The sequence below is a fragment of the Marmota monax genome, unplaced genomic scaffold (assembly GCF_021218885.2).
Source record: "Marmota monax isolate L192 unplaced genomic scaffold, Marmota_monax_Labrador192_F-V1.1 WCK01_AAM20220418_F8-fsc00435, whole genome shotgun sequence".
Classification (NCBI taxonomy): domain Eukaryota; kingdom Metazoa; phylum Chordata; class Mammalia; order Rodentia; family Sciuridae; genus Marmota; species Marmota monax.
The window spans coordinates 109,090-128,601 of NW_026692804.1; the positions used below are offsets into that span (position 1 = coordinate 109,090).

General features: G+C 43.5%; 2 pseudogenes; both read left to right on the top strand.

Moving 5' to 3' along the window:
- Positions 1-2,487: 2,487 nt before the first annotated feature.
- Positions 2,488-10,343, top strand: LOC124095114 (semaphorin-4C-like; annotated as a pseudogene).
- A 4,114-nt stretch (positions 10,344-14,457) lies between these two features.
- On the top strand, positions 14,458-18,987 carry LOC124095110 (cdc42-interacting protein 4-like; annotated as a pseudogene).
- Positions 18,988-19,512: the final 525 nt, after the last annotated feature.

Below are 19,512 nucleotides of genomic sequence, written 5' to 3' on the forward strand. Positions count from 1 at the left end.
GTTGTCACAGTTCCGCCTACCTTGCAGGCGTGGGGGGAGGGAGTGGCTCTGCCCCTCAGCAGGCTGCTGGACCTGTTCTGAAGGTGGGTTGCAGGTCCGCCTACCTTGCAGGCGTGTGGGGTGGCTCTACCCCTCCGGGGGTTGCTGGGCCTGATCTGCCCATGGGTTGCAGGTCTGCCTACCTTGCAGGCATGGTTGGCAGCTCTGCCCCTCCGCGGGCCACTGAGCCTGTTCTATCGGTGGTCACAGTTCCGCCTACCTTGCAGGCGTGGGGGAAGGGGGCGGCTCTGCCCCTCAGCAGGCCTCTGGGCCTGTTCTGCTGGTGGGTCGCAGGTCTGCCTACGTTGTAGGTGCGGGGCAGCTCTGCCCTTCTGCAGGCCGCTGGGCCTGTTCTAATGAATAGTTCTTGTCAACTAAAATGTTCTAGTGAAGCTCACTTCTCTTCCATTTCTCCTTAATTTAAATGAACAATGTCTGTATGTGCAATTACTATGGGGTGTGTTTAAAACATGGGACAATTTGCCCATACTCTGAAGGAAATTACCTCCTTATCACATGGAAGAACTGTCAGAGAAGAGTAATGCAGTATTATATTAATAATTTGCAGACTTTTATCTAATCTGCATTCATGTACAGATTATTAGTTTTAAAAAATAAATGGTTAATCAGTCTTTGATCATTGTTTTGATTTTTTTGTTGCTGTTGTTTTAATGTTTATTATCATACTTTTAAAGCTAACAGGACTGAATGAATGTTGATTTTCTTGAAAGCATTTTGAAGATAGCTTTACAATGGCTTGTAAACTTTGCATATATATGTAGATTTATACATTTTCTTGATTTGAAAATATGGTATATTTTTACTGGTTTTATACAAAATTCCGAATAGTAAAATTGTATAATTAGATAATTAAAAGTATTACCCCCCAAAATGGGAGTGGCATAAGTTGAGGTGTCTTCTGAAATGTTATTCAAAACATAACCTGATTTTATTTTAAATGATAATCATTCATTTGTTATATTTATTAAGACAAATTTTTTACCTTTTCTCTCTCCAAAAAAATTTCATTTCTTCTTGAAATGTAAATTTTCCTTCTTATAGTTTTTATACCTTCCTTCTTTATTGGGTAGTGATAAATAATTTATTCCCTGTTCCACTGAATATTCTAGGATTTGGTGAGAATACATTCTTGAAAGAAATTAAAATATCAGGTTATTCCATTTACTACACTGTGGTGAATATGCTCCACAAATATATAAAATTTTATCAAGCAGGGGAAAACAGCCATAAGCAGTATGAAACAATTTCTGATAAATTAGAAAAGGGAGGAGAAAAACATATCAAATGTTAGAACAGTAATTAAAATAGTCAAGATAAACATTTATATTCAAAATTTTTAAATTCGTCAAGAAAAAATTTGATAGAACCAAGAAAAATAAATGAGCCATTTGTATAGATACTTCTATTTGGTTAATAGTTAAATTCTTATCAGATGTCTTCCAGAAAGGAATTGAAGGCAAACACACATAATATTACCAAGACCCTGAAACTTGGCTCATCACCTATCAGCAAAATTCATTGTAGTCTAATATTTTTGGAATACTTAAAGAAATTTGCCTACAGTGAAAATTTTTCTGAAATGCAAAATTTGTTTAATGCAACTACAGACTTGTTATTCCCATGTTGCTAGTGTTCTCTTTGATTCACATGCTTACAGTAACAAGAAAAAATGAAGTTTTAAAACTCATTTTAAACAGTATATTCTGTCTGGGCATGGTGGTGCATACTTGTAATCCCAATAGCTTGGGAGGCTGAGATAGGAGGATCGTAAATTCAAAGCCAGCCTCAGCAAAAGCAAGTCATTAAGAAACTCAGTGAGACCCTCTCTCTAAAAAAATGCAAAACCGATATATTCCATATTACTCATTTTTTCCTAATTATTGAGAAAGTGGATATAGCATTTTAATATAACTCAGGATCTTTATGAAAATTACTAGATATTTTACTTGTGTTGTTTCACCCAGTACATTTGTGAAAACTATGATTTAAGAATAAACATTGATGTTCCATTTTCTAAAGCTATCTTAAAACAAAGTGTATTGTGCTGATAGAAGTATGAGAATTTTCTCAGGGGTCATGGAGAGACTTACTAGGCAAGATATATTAGCTTTCTGATCTCCAAAAGACCCAAGGATTCGTCAAAATTAATTTCAGCCAGCCACAATTGTTCATGTCTGCAATTGCAATAACTCTGGGGTGAGGCAGGACTATTGCAAGTTCAAAGCCATGTTCAGCAACTTATTGATGCTCTGAGAAACTTAGAAAGACTGTGTCTCCAAATAAAAAGTAAAAAAAAAAAAAATGGGCTGAATATGTGGTTCAGTGCCTAAATGCCCCTGGGTTCAATGCCTGTTACAAAAATAAATAAATAAATAAATAAATTTAAAACTACACTGAGTAAGAATGTATCAGTACTCCAGAGTAAGAATGTATGAGGACTCCAGAGTAAGAATGTATCAGGACTCCAGAATGTGTCAAAGTGCTTTTTCTACCACTTTCTACCACTGGGGGATATTCATTTCACCCTTTTTAGCTGTGTCTTATGAGGTAAGCTACTTGAAATTGTGCATGATACATTATTCACAATATCTAAGGATTATAGAGAATATATTCTTCTAAGCACTTTTTCTAACTCCTCTTTGCAACCCTGTGAAGTATGTTGGTAATAATGCACTTGACAGGAGGAAAAGCTGAGCTTTAACAAATTAATTTGTGGGCTGGAGTTGTGGCTCAGTGGTAGAGTGCTTGCCTAGCACAAGTGAGGCACTGGGGTTCAATCCTCAGCACCACATAAAAATACATAAACCATAAAATGATATTGAGTTCATCTACAACTTAAAAATTATTTTTAAAAATGTCTCTAATAAGACCCTAACTCACACAAATATGAGGATCAAATGTCTCTGTGACTTAAAACTGCTCCCTGGCTGGGCATGCCTGTAATCCCAGCAGCTCAGGAGGCTGAGGCAAGAAGTTGGCAAGTTCAAAGCCAGTCTCAACAACTTAGCAAGGCCCTAAGCAAGTCAGGGAAAATCTGTCTCTAAATAGAATACAAAAGGGATGGGGCTGGGATGTGGTTCAGTAGTTGAGTGCCACTGAGTTCAATCCCAGGTACAAAAAAAAAAAAAAGGAAAAAAAAGAAAAAGAAAAAGTATTTTTTCCAACTCCCTTCCTCTTAGGTAGTGAAAAATTTCACATGTATTAGAGATGACTATTTTTCCCACTTGAAAAGTGGCTGCAGCATCCTTCAGAGCAAAAATATTTCACCTCCCCAGAAAAGTGCAGCCATAAACTAGATTCACTAGGAATCTGTGTCTCAGTGAAACCTGAGGGGGAATGTGATCATACTTTCCAATTCACAAAATGTTTTTATGTCATCTGCACCGTCAAATGCAAAAGAAAAAAAAAACTGGGAATTATCCACACAACAGACTTTAGTGTGAAAATCCCAGCTCCTATCCCTGCCCCCCCCCAATAAAAATTCATGGCAAGAAACTACATCAGAAACTGCAAGACTCTTGCTGAAACTGTATATAACCAAGGAAAAACTGTGAAAAGTGATGGCCTGTCTAACCATTTGCTTAAACAGACACCAATCTTGTTTGTTTTTACCATTCTGTGGCTAATCTGCAGGTTACATCAGTTGAGATCACATTGACTTTATACGCCCATGTGTAGAAGTGGAATTAAAAAGTTACATTTAGCTGGGTGCAGTGGTGCACACCTGTAATCCTGGCAGCTCTGAAGGCTGAGGTAAGTGGATTGCAAGTTCAAAGTCAGCCTCAGAAACTTAGTGAGACCCTGTCTCTAAATAAAATAGAAAAAGGGCTGGGGATATAGCTCAGTGGTTAAGTGCCCTTGGGTTCAATTTCAGGTATAAAACAAAACAGAAAAAAAAACTTGTTTAAAATATGTGGATTGATAAAATAAAAACAACAATAATTCTTCAACTTTGAAGAGGGGAGAATCCTTGTAAAAATGCTAAACAGAGTGTTTGTGAGGGGTGAATAAGAGGGTATTTTCTGGCTTATCAGACCACAGTACAATTCTGCTCAGAAATTCATTTTACCAATTAATTAAGAGATGCTCAGATAGTGTGAAAACAATTTACTAGAAATGGATATCAGAGAAAACAGGTTTGTAGCTGTAACTCCACTCCACTCCTTTGAGGCACAAACTTCTGGTACATTTTCTCCAGGGTAAGCACTACCTACCATTCTAGCTTTTAACAAAATGATTCCAATTTTCTTCATGACTATGGAATTATAGAAGAAGGGAATTAATAGATCTTAAGTAATATGCCAACAGGTCATGATCAAGTATAATAAGTTCCTGTCTTCTATTTCAGTCTCAATTTATGTGTTAGGTTCTGAAAAGGTGTTAAGAAATATTTGTTTCCAAACCAAAGGGACATGAAATAAGCCCCCCACCCCCAGCTCCATCTGTTGGTGGTAGACAGAGTCTTAGTTCTGTGGCAGGCTTGAAAGTTTCTTTCTTTATAGGATTCATGATAGTCTGATTAATATATTTCATTCAGGGTACCCTCCCCTTGCACCCCTTCGTCTCTCCCTCTGACCCCTCTGTCTATGCTACAGTTATGGTATATGCACTTTCAAATATACCACAACAAAACCCACTATTCTATATAATTAGCATATACAAAAATTCCCCCCTTTACAGGGGATTGAACCCAGGGACACTTAACCACTGACCCACATTCCCAGCCCTTTTTCATATTTTATTTAGAAACAGGGTCTCACTGAGTTGCTTAGGGCCTTGCTTTTGCTGAGGCTAGCTTTGAACTTGCAATCCTCCTGCCTCAGCCTTTAGAGCCACTAGGATTACAGGTATGCACAACCCCCCCTGACTGGAAACAATATTTTTTAGGAGAGGAGTCAAGGTACTAGAGTGCATGTTACAAGAGAAGCCCCTTGTTTTTCTTTTGCTGACATACTTCAGTGTGCTCTCATTTCTAGCAGCCCTTACTTGCAAGGCTTTATGGAATCAGCCAGGTTTTGAAGAAGCCATTACCTAAAGTCACCACCAAAAGGGAAAGGAAAAAAAAATTCCAGTGTGCTCTTTGCATTCCCAGGATTAGCCCTTGCTCTGTTCCACGTGTTCTGTGGCTGAAAGGCTGCACACAGAGCAACCTGCTTTATAATCCAGAGACTGGGGAGGCTTCAAGTTGCAAGTCACATATTAACAAAGAGGATTCATCTCATCACTGCAGCCCAACAGATGCACACAAACTTCAGACCTACTGCAGATGCTATAAATGTGCTCCCAATTTGCTTGTTTGCTATTGGTGCCTAATGGAGAGGAGAAATAATGCCACTGATATTCTAGGGTCACACTACCTAAGGATTCAAGCAGGCTGCTTGGACCCATCTCCAATGATAACAGGATCGGAAATGAGGAGGAGAGAAACATTCTGAGCCTGTGCTGTCTGATCTCTGCCACAAAACTTCAACCCTGCCATCAGCTGCAAACACATATGGGCAGTGGAGATCCAGTGAGATACTGTGATATTCGTTTACTTGTGTGTGGGAAGGGTGGATGAAAAGCTACACATATTTGGAATTTCAACAATAATTTTAAACAGCGGCATGACATCCTTGGAAACAGAACCCCATGTCTGTAAACTTAAAGGACATGGGAAGACACTTGCTTAGAATAATCAATTTGGATGGGTACAGCCCCTCTGGAAAGCAGTATGGAGATTCCTCAGCTTGGAATGCAACCACAATTTGACCCAGTTAAACCACATGGTATCTCATCAAATAGCGTGACCCTAGGCCTTCCCAACCCCCATCAGGATCAACAAGCTCTCTCTTCCCTTCTATGGCACTTACTGGATTATGCCATGATGAGGTACTAGGGGACTCCCCCCAAACATACCCATGTACTTGAGCTTAAACACAGGGACACTCTATGAGCTGCATTCCCAGTCTCTTTTCAAACTTTATTTAGATACAAGTTCTTACTACATTGCAAGGGCTGGCCTTGAATTTGAAATACTTCTGCCTCAGCCTCCTGAGTGACTTGGAAGACAAGTGCCAGGGCTCCTTGCTGGTGGCTAGGGGCTTCTGTCCTCTACTGAAAGAAGCTTCCGGAGGATGAGGATCAAGATTTCCCACAGGGTATCATCCTTCTCTGCATGTACATATGACATTACCATTCCTTGTCCACTAGATCTTCTGGGAGGCACCAGCTGAGAAGAAGATCGAGTGTACTGAGAAAGGGAAGAGCAACCAGGTGGATGCTCAGGCACTGCTGGCCTCCTGGGCCTTACAGGGCACTGTTCCCTGGAGTACTGTCATATGAGGGCAGACCTCTCTTTAGCCTTGGCACTAGTGGCCCTCACCTAGGGGTCTCACTGACTGATCCCTTTATCCCCAAGATGGAGTGTTTCAACTTCATCTGCTTCCTGCAGCCTTACAACACCTCCCACCTGTATGTCTGTGGTACCTATGCCTTTCAGCCCAAGTGTACCTACATTCTGAGTGCTGCCCCACCCTGGCTGCCTGCCACCCTGGCCTCAAGTATGGGGTCCTGCCCTCATGCTCATGTGCCTGACTGGCTCCCTCTGCCCCTAGAACATGCTCAACTTCACTTTGGAGCATGAAGATTTTGATGACGGGAAGGGAAAGTGTCCCTATGACCCAGCTAAGGGCCACACTGGCCTCCTTGTAGGTGAGTGGCTGTGCCTGTTTTGGGTGAGTCCCTTGGAACTTGACACACTCTGGGGTGTCTACACATTGTTTATGGCCTGACTATCCTTCCATTTCCCACAGATGGTGAGTTGTACTCAGCCACCCTCAATAACTTCCTGGGCACCCAGCCTGTCATCCTCCGGAACATGGGGCCCTATCACCCCATGAAGGCAGAGTATGAGGCCTTATGGCTCAACAGTGAGCAGGGAGAAGGACTGGGGAAGCCCAGGGTGGGAAACCTGTGAGGTCCTTGTCACCTCGTGACTGACCCTCCTTGCCTTGCCGCAGGGCCCCACTTCATTGCCTCTGCCTATGTCCCTGAGAGTGTGGGGAGCATCACAGGGGATGACGACAAGGTGTACTTCTTCAGTGAGAGGGTGGTGGAATACGACTGCTGTACCAAGCAGCTGGTGGCCCGCGTTGCCCGTGTCTGCAAGGTATTGAGCCCCCAGCATGAGCCCTGGGAACCCTGTGGGCTGGGCAGTGGTTGACCCACTGCATCCCCTTGATATCTGCCAGGGTGACATAGTGGGTGCATGCACACTGCAGAAGAAGTGGACCACATTCCTGAAGTCATGGCTGGGGTGCTCGGTGCCCGACCAGCAGCTCTATTTCAACCAGCTGCTGGCTGTGCACACGCAGCAGGGTGCCTCCTGGCACAAGACCACCTTCTTTGGTGTATTTCATATGCGATGGTGAGTTGGCCAGGAATGCTGGGGTGGGGATGAGCAGGTGTTCAGGTCAAGGGCAGTATGTGGGTGGGAGGGCCTGAACCATGCTGTCCTATAGGGACATCCAGGTGGTCAGTGACTGGAACACTGAGTACTTGCCCCTTTTAAAGGCCCCTGGGGAAAGAAGGCAAGGCCCTGCCTGGTGGCACCTTAGATCTGGCTGCTGGTATATTCTTCTGCCCATGAGCATTTTCTGCTGATCCCTGCCTTCCTGCAATCTCTGGAGCTGGGGTGAGATGTTAAGGTGGGCATCGGACCTGACCCTTGAGATCCCTCTCTCATTGCAAGAGGGGTAATGTGGACCTTTCTGCAGTCTGTGAGTACCAGTTGGAAGAGATCCAGTGGGTGTTCCAAGGTCCCTACAAGGAGTACTTTGAGGAAGTGCAGAAGTGGGGTCGATACACTGACCCAGTACCCATCCCCCAGCCTGGTTCAGTGAGTCCTTTGGGCAGGAAGTGTTTCCTGTCAGTTCCAGTAGCCTCCCACCAGCTGATAGCTCCCCTGCCCATACCCCTACCCCCACCAGTGCATCATCAAATGGCATCATCACCATGGTCACACCAGTTCTCTGGAGCTGGCTGACAGAACCCTCATCTTCATCAAGAAGCACCCACTGATGGACGAGCAGGTAGAGCCTTCATGGGGCCAGCCCATGCTCATGAAGAACACCAACTTCACCCACCTGGTGGCTGACCAATTTACAGGATTTGACAAAACCACCTATACAGTGTTGTTCATTGGCACAGGTAGGTAAGCTCTTGGGTGTGTCTGGGGCTGGGAGACACCCAAGAGCCTCATTCCCTGTCATTGACACTCCCTTCTCCAGACTTCTCCAGGAGATGGCTGGCTGCTCAAGGCTGTGATCCTGAGGCCTTGGGTCCACCTGATCAAGGAACTGCAAGTGTTTGATAAGGAAACTGTGGAAAGCCTTGTGCTGTCACCAAGCAAGGTAGCTAATTAGACTCCATGCACTGCCATTGCACCCACTCCACCATCCCCAAATCAGGCTGGCATGGTTGGCCAGTTCAGCACACCTAAGTCAGCTCAGGGCAAGCCTGGGAAGTCAAGGTGGGTGCTGACAGGATTGGCACTCCACAGGAGCATTATGTATACCCTGGTCCCTGCAGGGCTGCATTCCTAGAATTAGTCCTGCAGAAAACTCATGTTTTCTTTAGACACCTCTATGTGTGGCCAGGACTCTGCTTACAGCCTCCTCTCTGATCCTCTCCATGCTTGCCAGACCTCCCCAACTTTGACATATTTATGGTGCCCTCCCAGGGTTGGTTTCTGCCTAGTCCCCAGTGGTGCTCTGGGCCTGACCCGCTGATTCCCCACCATGTCCCCTGAAGTGTTGTCTTTTTCCTTAACCCTCATACACATTTGCAGCATCCTCTGGATGATGATTTGTTTGCCTTTTGCAGCTATTATCACTTAAAATTGTTTCCCAGCACATGGAGTTATGGCAGAAAGAATATGGGGTTGTGTAAACACTCAGTTTGGCAGTTACCATTCAAACGGAGAACACCTTATGCTATGCTGGTGCTATTGTGAGAGCCAAGGGCACTGGAGGAAAATGTTTCATGCCTTCTGTGTGCATAGCCTCCCTGTTTTCTTGAGACTTGCACCTTCCTTTGCAGTGCTGTCTTCTGCCTCATCCTCATGTGGGCACCTCTCATGCTTGTGCTCCTTGGAGTCTGGGCAGCCCTGGGATGCATGTGGCCCTACCAACCCTCTCATTCCTCTTCTCCCACAGAAGCTGCTCTTTGCTGGCTCCTGCTCTCAGCTGGTCCAGCTGCCCCTGGCAGACTCTGTGAAGTACCACATCTGTGCAGACTGTGTCCTTGTGCAGGACTCCTACTGTGCCTGGAGCATCAACACTAGTCACTGTTTGTCTATGGCCAGCCACTCTGGGTGAGCCGGGTTCTGCAAGGGCTGGGACCAGGAAGGTGTGTGGATACGGTGGTTGGAACCAAGCTTCTGATACGCCTTTCCTCTGCCAGATCTCTACTTGTTCAGAACATGGGAATCTCAGACACCATAGGCTTTTGTGACCTTCATGGCACTAAGAAAGGTGAGCTTTTTTGTGGCCCCCTCCCCTCCAGATGGGCTGTGGTCCTTAGGTGGATTTTCCACATCACAGCTCCCTGGCCCTTGGTCTCTTGCACTGACTCTGTACCTTCTCTCTCTGTTGCTACAGTCAGGTGAATGCTGAAAAACATCACAATGGTAGTGGGCACAGACTTGGTACTTCCCTGTCGCCTCTCCTCCAAGTTGGCCTATGCCAGCTGGATCTTTGAGGGCCAGGACCTACCTGCAGACGAGCCAGGCTCCATCCACTATGATGCCCGTCTCCAAGCCCTGGTGGTGATGGCTGCCCAATATCACCATGCTGGTGCCTACAACTGCTTTTCAGAGGAGCAGGGGACATGGCTGGCTGTTGAGGGGTACCTTGTGGCTGTGATAGTGGGCCCCTCAGTGACCTGGAAGTTCAGGCCCCCATGGAATACCTGTGGCTGATGTGGCTGGCTGTGGTTGCCCTGGGGGCTCTGTGACTGGTGTTACTGGTTCTTCTGGTTTGGTTGCTTTGCCAGCGGCTTCAGGAAAATCTGGAAAAAGATATCAAGGCAGCAGAGAGGACCCTGTTGTACCTGCTGGAGCTGCTCAAAAAACATATCAGTCCCCTTTCCAGCTCAGAAACAGATGAGTAATTTTGAGATCCTGTTGGATACTAGTAATTGGATGGTCCCCTCAAGATTGTGCCTGGACACACTGGGGCCAGCTTGGAGTTGGGTCCCTATCTGCACCTCCTGGCATCCCAGGCCAGCCCCTGCCTTCTTGAACACCTCTTTCTAGGGCCCTCAGGAGCGGGCCTAAGGGCCTGTGATATTGTTTAGAGACACTTTTGGTTGTTAAAATGGCGGATGTTGTCTACGTCCTTTCATGCCCAGGTCAGCTCCCACCCTAAGGACTGTTCTGGCTCAGAAGTTCAGTTGTGATGATGTTGAGAAAGAAAACTTGCCCTGTCCAAAGCAGGGCCCTTCCCCTCCAGGTTGCTCTGACACACCTGTCACCTTGCTCTCCTCAGAACACTGTTGTCACCTGACTCCATTTTGTTTCTTTGTTTATGTATTTTCTAATACCACAATGATAAATATCTTTTTCAATTGTATTGTGTGAATTATTCCTCCTTCAAATCATACCTTTTCTCTGGGGTCATTTTGCTTCATTCAGATGTATTATTTTCTGTACTGGGTACTGAATCCAGGGTTGCCACATCCCAAGTCCTTTTTTATATTTTACTTACAGACAGCATCTCCCTGAATTCCTTAAAGCCTCACTAAGTTGCTGAGATTGTCCTTGAACTTGCGATCCTCTGCTATCAGCCTCCAGAGCTGCTTCGATTACTGGTGTGCACCAAAATATGTGGCTTAATTGTTTAATAACTGCTTAATAGTTTTTTTTTTTTTTCAGGGAGAAATCTGTCCTTTCCTGCCCCTACTCTAGTTATAGTTTAACTAGTCATAAATCTCTAGGATAACAAGTTGTTGTTGTTGTTGTTCAGTCCTTCGGAAATCTTTTTTATTTGCTTGTGTCTGCAGCAGTTGTTAAATCTTCTGTTAATCTGATTATTGATCTTTGATGCATAATGTTCTTTTGGGTTTCTTTTAGATGTTCTCTTTTTTATTTATATTTTAATTATTGTTATTTTATTTTTGGTTTTTGGTACTGGGGATTGAACCCAGGGACACTCTAACCCTGAGCTACATTTCCAGAATTTTTATTTTTATATGGAGTCAGGTTCTCACTAGGTTGGTTAGGGCCTTACTAAGCTTCTGAAGCAGGCTTTGATCTCCAGATCTTCCTGCCTCACTCTGAGTCATTGGGATTACAGGCATTCGCCACCACACTCAACTTAGATTATAACTTTTAAAAATTGGTATATTGAAAATATACATAATCATAGGATTCATTATGCCACATCTGTGCATGCCCATAATTTGGTCAATCTTGTATACAATATTCTTAACTTTGGATTTTTTTCTCCCTGGGTTTAATGTAGATTTCAGTCCTATAACTCCAAGTTGATAAGTCAGGGTGTCTGATTTTCTGAGGGAGTTTCTGCTGCTTTTATTGTCTTTGTACATCTATTCAAATGGTCCCTTTTCTCACTTTTATGTTTTGTTCATTTGTTACCTTATCAGGGAGGCCATCCCTGCCCACTGCATTATAGCCCTTCACTGACTTCAGAGCACCTAGCACCACCATAATATATACATACACACACACAGTTTATGCCCACAGATATATTTCAGACTAAGCATATATTTATGTATAAGATACACACATATGCATTATTCTTACCTTTCCATAAGCTCCATGTAAGCTCCATATAGTATCATGCTGGCCTGTAATCTCAGTGACTCCAGAGTCTCAGGTAGGAAGATTGCATGCTCCAGGACAACTTGGACAATTTAGTGAGGCCCTGTCTCACAAAACAAAAAGGGCTGAGGTGTAGTTCAGTAGAAGCACACCCCTGAGTTTATTACATTAAACAAGTTTCTTTAATTTTTCAAATTATTATTTGCCCAAATCTAATAATAAATATTGATATTTGGTATTTTATACTCATTTAGGAAGATAATTCTTGACTCTTATTTTATAAGTCAGAAGAAAGAAACCAAGCTTAGCTTTTCAAAAATTGGTTACCCTGACAAAAAAAATTCTAAACTTGCACTTGCTTCTATGCCCTGCATAATATAAAAGAATTGATTTTACAAGCACTACAAGAAGCCTGAAATTCCTTGAAGCACCAGTTTAACAAATTTATCCCCACAATAATTCTGAAAATATTAATTTAATTAAGGCAAATAATTTTTTCTTGTCAAATGGGAATATTGGACCTCTGTTTGTTTATTGTTTTATATTCCAAGGGGCTTCCCAGAAATGCACCAATTTAAAATCTTGTTAATTAGCCATTATTTAATGAGATTAACTATCATTATTTTGGGATACTAAGTATAGTGAGAATAATAGCTGAAGAATATAACTATGCTAAGCAATCATTAACTTGGTTTATTTATCCTAACAACAATGCAAATTTTATAAAGAAAGACAAGAATTAAAAAAAAAAAAACAATGTTTGTCTGTTTGTTTTCCAAATATACATCACCATGTATCTGTGGAACACAATGCTGGTTAGTGTTCAAAACACTTATTGAATGATTGATTGATGGATATAAAACCAATCTAATCATATGGAGGACCTATTTCCTCAACATTATTGTTAATTTCCTCCAGGTTCCATTGGAAACATAGGTGCTGCTCCTTATTCCTAAAGAAATTGAGATAGAGAACTGGTTAGAAGAGGATATTCATATCTTCTGAATTTACTGCAAAATAATTTCACTGATTTACAATAGCTATGTAGTGAATGAATAAAGGTATGGGAAGAAATGTTACTTGCTGAGAATGAATAACTCAAGGTGCCTTTCTTTGTTTGGGGCCAAGCTCCAGATAAGACATTTACTTTCCTCAACTAACAGTACCATGAGGTTTTTTCCAAAAATATAATTTATGAAGTGAATAACTTAAAATTTATCAGAGTTCATATTTATCTCAAATATATATACAATAAGGAGTTTGGTCAAGGTCAATTTGGACAACCAAGGAAAGAAGTACCACCATTGACAAGATGTGAACATAAACTTTTATCCAAACCCATTAGAGTTGTCAGCAACACTGTACTTTTTTATCACTTTTGATATATTTCTTCCACCTTATGCCCAAAATATGGCTTTACTTACATATGAAGAAAAAGCTATGTCTTTGGATGCTATCTGGGTTAGTGAAAGTTGAATCTTCCCTCTGATAAAATGACTTAAGCCTGAACATTGGTTGATTCACATTAATCTGTAACCATGGGCCAATAACATCAAGAGAGTCTCCCTATCACATGTTTCTATGCTTTTGGTTACTCATCAGCATCTAATAGGATATCATTACAGGGAGAGAAGTCCTGTTAGTTTGAACATATTTTGATCACTATACCTGAAAAAAGGATATGATCACTTGTTTCTTCTACATCACAGGACATGATTTTTCTTCCAAGCTACCTAAACATGTCCACATTTGCGTATGGTTTCCTTGTTCCTGAAATGTGTGATTCTAGAATTTAGCAGTGCCTAGTAATGGGACACACTACCAATGGAAAGAAAACATAGCAAAGCCCACTCAGTGAAATAAATCAAGGTGCCTTTCTTTGTTTGGGGCCAAGCTCCAGATAAGACATTTACTTTCCTCAACTAAAAGTACCATGAGGTTTTTTCCAAAAATATAATTTATGAAGTGAATAACTTAAAATTTATCAGAGTTTGTATTTATCTCAAATATATATTCAAATTTACTTCAATCCAATCAGTATGAAACAACTAAAACTTCCACTAATTATGTGCAGATAAAATAGCCAACTAGTTGGTATTTTTAATCACTAAAATCCTTGGGGATAGTTACCTATTTTTTGTAAATTTTTATTTCAATGAAAAATTTATTATTTCATATAATAATTTCAATAAAATAATTTACCAAAAAAGTACATACAGATCCAAAATCACTTATACTAAATAAACATTGGAAACAAGATATACTCCATAACTTTGTGTCAAAACACAAGTGATACCAAATTTACCTGAAGCAATGTACGGTTCTTATATAACCCATTTTCAACCCCCAGCCCTATGTTGCAGCTCCGCCTACAGGAGTGTGTCTTCCCCACCACACTGGGCAGGAGCTAGTGCTGACAGTTAGGGCACCATCATATTTGCAGAATGCTTCATACCTGATCTGCCTCCACCCATGTGTTTCATGCCTTTTCCCTATCCCCACAGAAACTGTAGAACAAGGATGAGTGTAGAGCCACCTTCAGTGAGATCAGTAAATCAGAGTACTGACTGCTGTCAGAGATGGAACTGCAGGTGTTACTCATCATTACCAAGTGCTTTGAGGACATGAAGGTGGCTGCTTAAGCTGTGGATGCCAAGAATGTGGGTGCCTGAGTAGGCCAATGAGTGGGCACTGTGGGGATCTCCCAAAGTAGGTACTGGGCCTTGCCCCTGACTGCCCACTCACTGTTTCTTCCCCCAGGACACCCAGATTCTCATAGAGCTGCACAAGTCAGGTTATGCCTGCCTTGGTGATGTGGAATTTGAGGACTTCAGCCAGCTTGTGATCTGTGCACACTCAGAAAATGGCCTGGACACCAGCTCATGGAGAGCCTAAGTTCCAGGGCCCTGGCCATAGTTGTGCTGAGCACTGGCCTTTTTTGAAGAAGAGCAAGGTGGGGGCCCAGAATGTTGTGTGAGAAGACAGTGAGTGGGGACAGCTGAGGCCCTAATGAGTTGAGCCTAGCCACAGGAATGCTGAGTCCTGGGCTATACATAATTTTCCTCTTTGCTACATGCCTGGACTGGAGGGAAGGAAGGCAAGTCAGCAGCACATTGGCCTGGGAGTCCCTTGAGGCTGAGGAGGGCAGGATGTTGTCCCGTGGCATCTGTCTGCTGATGCTCGGGATGCTGGGAGAAGATCTGCTGGTGGAATTCGTGCTGGACTGACAGTTTGTGTTCCTGTCTTTTAGGAGTGCCCCTAACCCCAGATCTCTATCCAGCTGATGGATCCTTATGCCCTATAGTTCTGGTATTCTTTGTTTGTTTGTTTGTGTGTTTTCAGCATCAGACATAAACCCTAACACCACCGGTTTATATCTTGGACAGCCCCTGACTCCCTAGTATGCCTTAGATACCTCTCACTGACACCAGCCATCCTGGTCTTCAGCCCTCTCCTCCTAAGCTGTAACCCCTGACCTTTCCTGCCTTCCACAGCCCTCTATGAGTGGCATGCCACTTTGGCCTGTGTCTGAAGCCTTTCTTCATGCAAATGCATCCTGTACCTCCTTCTAAACTGAGTCCAGAAAGCCCAGTGGACTATAGACTCCCTGTTCCAGCCCCTAGACCAAATAGTCAAGGGATGTAGGAGATGGGGTAGAGAGAGGTGTGACCTCTTTCTCTGAGTCTAATGACGTCCTTGTTACCTATCAGATTTTGTGTTGCCCTTACACGTATTTTCTGTGTGATTATGCATCTTGAGTTGGGATATTGTTACTATTTTTTATTTATTTTTTGCTTTTGCTTCTCTGCATCCATACTTATGTTCATCCTTCTGTCCATCTTCATTTTCTGCCCTTGCCTCCTCCTTGCCTGCCCCCTCCTGGACCCAGCTGGTAGTCACGCCCCCCAACCCTCTTCCCCTAGAGGGTGTCATGTCATTGGCCTTGCCTAATGGGTTCCCTTACCAGCTGTCTATGACCCCTTGGTCTTATTGAGATCAGTAAGTCAGTCAATCTGTGGCTATCATCCTTCCAGATCCTTCCAGGAGGCCATGGGGTAAGTAAGGACTGTGGGAGGAGGGGTGGCCCTGGCCCTCCCATCAGCAAGGTGGTGGACCGTAGGCTTGCTTCCTGCAGCCAGCTGGGCCCCACTCCTTCTTCACTCTGTCTATGACCTTGCTCCCAAGATATTTGGAAGGGGAGGAAGGTGGACTTGAATCCTCAGGAGTGTGCGGCACCTGGAAGCTTCAGCTTCAGAATCCCAGACTCAACCCTCTCTTTCCTTTGCAGACTGTGGCTTCAGAGGATTTTAGCCACTTGCCCCCATAGCATAGTGGCTCCAGTATCAGTTAGAAGAACACAACCAGGAGCTGCAGAAGAGGTGAATCAGAGGTAGGGCCTGGCAGAGGGGCCAGGCAGGGGACTGAAGAGTGCCATTGGGTTATATTTAAAATAACGGTATGTGCAGCAGTAGAGTGCTTGCCTAGCACAGACAAAAAGTAACCACAAAATATTTACACTCAAATGCACCCAAAAATGTCACAGAGACACCAGCAGGGAGGTTTTATAGGTGATTCTTCATGCGTCTGGAGGAAACTGTTGCTTTCACTCCCATGCAAGGATTTTTAGCAAATAGAGTGAAAGCTGCCAGTTTATTTAGAAGGATCGGGAACCTGGGTTCCCAAATCATTGAGCAAGAATTCAAGTCAATGAAATTAGGGGCTCATTTTACCTCGCTTCTGGTTTTAGATACAAAATCCTGACAAGAAAATTTAATGATGTACTACAAAACAATATATGGCATGGTGGTGTTAGTTGGGTGCAGGTATCTAATGCCAAAGAACTGTATGCTTCATAGTAATCACAAGAGGAAATTTTATGTTATGTCTCCTTCACTAGAATAGGAAAAAGGTTATTTTTTAAAGAAAAAAAATACATAATCAATTGGGCATTATCTCAACAATACAAACATGGTTCAATATCAAGAAGCCTTACAGTCTAATCCATCACATTAGAGAGCTAAAAGGAAATAAAAGCATATGGCTAAGTATTTAATAATTCAAATATTTAAATATTAAAAATAAAAATCTGCCAGATTAAAAAGAAAATCTTTACTCACTTTCTCCCAAGCAGCAAATTCCTCTTCCCAGTCCTGCACAAAATAGGAATGATGTTCGCCACTTGCCAGGAGGTGGTCAAGTTCTAGTTTGCTGTCTGCGAGTTACCTCTTGGACAGATGGGGGTGAAGTTGCATACTCCACTGGGTGGTTTCTGGGTTTCTATGATGGAGCAGCAGGTACAGGGTATATGCCTAGAGTCAAGGCAGCCTGCTCATGAATTCCAGCTCCTGGAGGTAATGGGCAGCTTGATATAACATTTAGTGTCTCAGTTTCTTCATCTGTGACATGTCTCAGGTAATAACCAAATGGAAGCTGAGCTGAGGTCTGTCATATTCCACTAGTGCTCTACAGCTCCCACTACCCAGATGTGTAGAGGATATGGGAATGGGAGACTAATGACAGGAAATGCAGCTAGAATCATGGACATCCACTGTACTCCAGGCTCTATTCTACTCACTTCACATGGACTTCCTGGATATCTTAGGTTTTTCTAAGAGATGATAAGCACAGATAGGATTCTGACTCTCTTACAAAGTTTCCTTTCTTTCCTGTCCATTTCAAGTGCTGGCAATGAAACCTAGTGCCTTGCACTTGCCAGTGGAGTGCTCTGACATTGAGCTACTTCTTAGCCCCCTAGATATATATATATATATATATATATATATATATATATAAAACTGTTAGGACTGTGTACAAGTACTGTACCAGTCCTCACAACAGCCCACATGGCACACACATGCATTTATTCCCATTTTCAAGGTTAAGGTCTGCAGATAGTGCTCTATAGCCTAAGGTCACACCACCAGGAAATGCCAACTGAAGATGCCAACCCAGGCAGTTAGCCCTACTAGAATTGGAGCTCTTTTTTGTGTGTTTGGCCACATTGCCCAGGCTGGCCTCTAACTCTTGGGCTCAAACAATCCTAATACTTCAGCGTCCCTGGTAGCTGACACCACAATTGCAGGCCACCATGTCTGGCCCCCACATTTGAGTTGTAATCAGTGTGTGGCCTTGCTCCTTGCTGTGAGTGCCTTCACCCACTACTCTTTTCTTCCCCGTCTTGCCCCAGGGAATCTTTGAAGAAAATAAAGTGTGTGTATGAGAAGACACTCCAGATGGGTGACCCTGCCAGCTTGGAGCCCCAGATCACAGAAACACTAAGCCATATCAAACGGCTGAAATTGGAAGTACAGAAGTACAAGGTAAGGGGAAGGCCCTGCGTAGGGGTAGAGTCATCACCAGACTGGCTAAGTTACTTCTGGCTGGGGTACAGGGATCCAGTTGTTTCTCATCAACATCTTGGGTGTGCATGGATGATCTCAGGAAGAATCCAGGTGCAGGGTGGACCAACTTCTGAACCCTGGCCTGGAGATGATGTGATCTCATCCTCCAAGGCTTGACTGGCAGAAGCTGAGAGGCAGGTCCTAAGAAACCTAGGGGACAGCCTGTACCAGCACACCTGTCCTCACAACCCCCCATCCAGTGTCCCCAGAGACAGTAGCAGAAACGCTTCACAGGTCAACAAGGAGAGGTGAGCCGGGAGGCCAGAGCACATATGGCCAGAGATACACAGAAGACCTGCCTCCATCTGCCTTCTTGCCCCAGACAGCTCTGAAGAGCACACCTCAGAAGAGGGCCAGGAAACCCCTATGTACATGGCATGTGATGAGGATTTTGAGGAGCCTGCATCACCCATAGGCCAGTGTGTGTCCATTTACCACTTTGAAGGTGAGAACACATGGGGGTGGAGGGGTGGCGGCGCATCAGTTGCTCTGGTGTGTCTGGCTAGTTTGTTCAAGTTTTTCTAATGCAGAGAACTGGGCCCACCCCACAATAGGGTTCAGCGAAGGCAGCATCTCTGTGACCAAGGTGAGGACCTCAGTCTGATGGAAGAGGACAAAGGCAATGGCTGGATATGGGTCTGGCAGACACAGGGAGGTAAAGGCTATGTGCCCACCTCCTACCTCCGAGTGCCACTCAACTGAACCTACCAGAAGCAGGAAGAGAGGGCCTATAAGCTGCTGTTCCTGGGCCATGGGTAGCCCCAGGACCTATGCACTTCATTTATGCCCCATAGCTTTGGCTGTGACCTGTGTAACCTGCTGCCCACCCCCATCCCACCTGTCATCCCAATAGACCCACTGTGCCTTTCAAAATCAATGTATATACTCATGTTCAATTCTTTTCTTCCTGCCACTTGGCTTGGGCCATTTTGTTACATATCATTCTTGTTGATCTGCAATAAAGCAACCATAGCAGGGTTTCAAATATAAAACTTCAGAATATGAACAAGCCCCTGAGCACTTTGGTGTAACTCATTCAAAATGACCAGTTAAATTCTGCTACACTTGTTTGATATTGTTCTGCTCTTTCTATGGAGGAAGAAGGAACCCATATTGACACCTTTGGTTAGCCCAGTCATATTCACTTCTACATTCACTCATTGTACTATGGTAAATAAAATGTATCTAAGTCACAGAATTTATGTTAATTTATTACATCAGCAGTAG